The following is a 4,035-nucleotide window of genomic DNA, read 5'->3' as shown; positions in this document are numbered from 1 at the left end:
CATCCTGCAGCTACAGTACAGCTGAGTGCTGGGAATCACTGTTCTACTCTTCCTCCTCACAGAACAATGAAGGAAGCACAGCTCTTTTTTAACCACATGGGTCCAAAGCAAAGGGTGACCACTGCTCCAAAACTACATATTCGGTGTAACATCTGCTGTAACACAAAGCGTTGGATAGAACTGTCAGTAATTAATAGTAGTAACAGTGTATATTATGCTAAATAATTACAATATTCTACCAATACCTTAACAGCTTGTGAACTCATTTGACTCTTGACATGATTGTTTTTTTTGCATCTTTCACAAAACACTATTAGCAGCGTTAATGAAACAGAGCTATATGCTTAATTTGAAGTTTAATCTTTCAGAAGGCATTTCATCCAACATCTCAGCCATCTTTGTTATTACAAGCAGTGATCAAAACACGGCGTGGCAGACAAGTACGAACGAACACGCTCCACGTTCAGAGTAATGTTTTGATTCGCTGTAATTCAAGTCACACAGTTTAGAGGCATAATCAGTTACTCTCACCCACATGTCAATAACAATACTCACCTAAATTATTCATATCTCTATATTTTATTTATGACTATATTTTCCCATGCCACCTGAAAGTTCAGGAAAGCTGGTTTGTTGGCAGAAACAGAGCTGCCAAAGCATCTCATTGAGACAGGGCTGCTTTCATCTCTCACCCAAGCCGGGGAAACTGTGGGACATGGGGTTCATATTCTGCAGACAAGCTTTATCATTTATATATATCCAGAATCATGTTGAGATCAGTTTTATATGCAAAACATTTCTGATGTTATTTGACAAAATTTGTGAAGTAGGGCAGCTCTGCATGGGATTACACAGCACTATAGAGTGAATTAGAGTGATAAAAAAAACAAAGTAACACGAAATAATTCCCGAGAAACATCAACATGAATGTTATCAAGGATACACAAAGAGCCATTATGTTGATTAGCATTCTATTAAAATGTTTAATGTCTCTATAATCTGTATCAGAAAACTAATCAGGATTGGATATTTGTGATATACTTTATGGTATCTGAGATAATTAAGATCAAAATGGTGATAAGTTAATTCTGGCCTAGATTATTTACAGTATCTATTCATGAGACAGCCAAAAAATGTATCACAGATTTGTGATATTAATTATAATTTAAATGTATCATCTGTACTGACATCGGCTATAAAGTATTTGTGTAGTGACGTACCATGCGCTGACAAATAAAGCCCATTGAGGCAGAAAGATGTTTTTTCCTAACACTTAATTAGCTGACAACAGACAAAAGATTCCAAATAGGTGTCATGGCAACATCTCAAGAAAGCACAGTCCTGAACCGTGAAAGCCCGGTGCTCAGCCAGAAAGGAGCCAAAGACACAAAAAGAGTCACATCAAAAGCTTCTAAATTGGAACCATGAACCCTGCTGAGACACACAAAGCTGCTCTCTGATATAAAAGGTTGATATTAGTTTATACTGAAAACCTACTATATACTTCTTTGATGCTGTGCTTCTAATTCGGTGTTTGGGAACAGAAACTTCAGATAAGACGTAGACTAACAATTCATGGGAATAAAAATCATGTTCATTTTGAATGTGTAATTGGTCCCTAGTGGGTAAACTGTCTATAACTCATCAAGAAAGCAGTCCCACTAAAAACCACAGACCTTGCCAATTTTACAAATAAATACAACGCTATCGCCTTTACCTGCTTTATTGTGCCTTTACCTCTTATTGTAATTATTCGGACAAATTCAACAATGCTGTGTTTCATCTAAAACTAGAGAAACTAAATGTGTCATTAGAGGAAAATCTACTACTGATACCTTTAAACTACTTCATGGTAAGTGTGGAGTAACTAATAGTGTATTAATGTAATGAGTCATTCCCTTGTTTTGTTTGTGTTGTAGCCTGTTAGGGAGGGAAGGAGGGAAATACTGTATATTCAGTGCACTATAATGACTTGCCATGCAACTTGGCAAATACAAAAAAGGAGAACTGCAGAATTGTTTATACCTTGCTTGACAAACCCATCATGTAAAGTACAAACCAGCAAGTGTAGCCCACAATAATTTACAATCTGACCTTTAACCTGACTCAGTAAATCTGCCTGAACCTTTAGGTCAGGTTTAAGCAATGTACTAATGGTTTTCCCACAAAAAAGGAAACAAGACCGGTTTGGCCACACATGTGAACCTTAGTGTACAGACAATTCACCCACACCAGCCTCCTGCAGAGAGACTCTCCTTAGTGCTGTTAAGCCATAACACCTTTCCTGTGAATCTTTAATGGACTACAGTGACTGTTATCAAGCTTTAGCCATCTGTGCTACCGTATATAATAGCAGCATGGCTGCATCACTTATTCAAATAAGCTAGTTTAATGATGGAGCTTTTCACAACTAAACACACTACTTAATGTTTCAGTGTCCTTTAACTCAGTGCCACATGTACTAATTAAATTTGGCTCCTCTGAGGACTTGATGCTGATAGACTTGGTAAACAGATGGATTGAGGAGGAAAAATACACACTCACAAGGAGAGAGGCCCCCCTCCCCAAACACACACACATCGCCCACCTCCCTCACCTTTCAGATTTCCATCAGCAAAATGGAAATGGCTGTGCGATTGTGTGCGCATGGCCGCATGTTTGAGTACATGCTTGTGCACAGCCACAGACTGTTGGTGCTGCCAATTTTTCTGACAAAAAACACTGAAAGAGGAACAATGAAAAAGGCATGGGAGAAGAGTGACTGCCATATTCAAACTGAATGTGCAAAAATGGACAGTTCACATAAGAATATTGCTTGACTACATGCCATACTATTACCATATTAGATCAGCATGCCTTCGTATGGAATATTAAAAACAAAAAAAAAATATCTCTATCTTTACTGCCATAAAAATATCTTGATTTTATGACAACATTAAATAATTATCAAGCATATAACACAAATATATGTCCTCTTTTCATCATTGTGATATCAGAGGATTCTCTCTTGTAAAGTCAAGATAGAATAGCACAGCTGTCTATATTGACTAAACACTGCTGTCTGCATCAACATCGCATCATATCTTGTTCTCAGAGGGTCTTTTGTGGCAGTGTAGCAACAGTTGTGGGAGATTTAAACACCATCTATTACACAGGCATTAATTCAATATGTTAATGTGTCATGAAGATTGGTGGTATTATATTTCAGGCAGCAAATAGAAGACATGGTCTTACCTTTAGCTAAATATATTACACTGCAGTGACCCACTTCTGTTCTGTGAAGGACAGAAAAATATTAGTATTTATTTATGCAGCAAATATAATAGTGACTGAGAGGAACTATGGAATTTCTGGAGTCAGATGTGATCATGCAAAACACGGCCTAAAGAAAGTGTGTTTTACACTGTCTGATGGATACCAGCTGATACGAGGTGCAATAGCAATTATTATTTTATTATTATTAATTATTTAGTAATGCATGTTGTTATCACAATAGCAATACATACAGCCATGGGTGGAGCCAAGGGGTGGCCAGGGGTGGCACCAGCCACCCCCAGAATATGGCTGGGCACCCTGGGTCCCTGGCAGAGTCAAACTGTGATGCTTGTCAGTATTAATGAATAAAAAATGAAAAACAATGACAAATTGTTGCCTTAAATACAACTAACATTTTTCTAGTGCTTTATCATTGATATTGGTCAAATTAGTTTTATTTTATATCATGCATGGAGCATGAAATTTGCATTCATTTCTTCGTGTTGTTGTAGAGTACGTGGCCTGATTCACCTCAGGAGGAACCACTGTGCACCAGCAACTCCTGACCAGGAGTAAATTAAGGAACGCAGCCAAAGTTAGCAAAAGAAAGAACTAAATGTCTCATTTTTACACAAAATAAACAATTTGATTCTTAATGTATAGTTTATTATTTCTTATTAGATCCACCTCTGCGTACAGTGCTGTAAGTTTCAACTTTGCAGTATCAGCACTGATGTATTTGTGACTGATATAACAATCTTAATTCTCTTTTGAGCCAAT

At 37.3% G+C, this 4,035-nt stretch overlaps 1 protein-coding gene across 1 annotated transcript in view; it reads right to left on the bottom strand.

The window, feature by feature from the left end:
- Positions 1–4,035, bottom strand: part of csrnp3 (cysteine-serine-rich nuclear protein 3) — a 21,556-nt gene that overhangs the window by 16,720 nt on the left and 801 nt on the right. The window contains exon 2 of the mRNA XM_020594788.1: positions 3,235–3,275. The gene's annotated coding sequence lies outside the window, so the exon portion shown is untranslated. The remainder of the gene's footprint in view (positions 1–3,234; positions 3,276–4,035) is intronic.

This window comes from Monopterus albus, unplaced genomic scaffold (genome assembly GCF_001952655.1).
Source record: "Monopterus albus unplaced genomic scaffold, M_albus_1.0 scaffold24.1, whole genome shotgun sequence".
Classification (NCBI taxonomy): Eukaryota; Metazoa; Chordata; class Actinopteri; order Synbranchiformes; family Synbranchidae; genus Monopterus; species Monopterus albus.
Note: the sequence above shows the minus strand (reverse complement) of the source record. Positions and strands in the feature narration are given on the sequence as shown.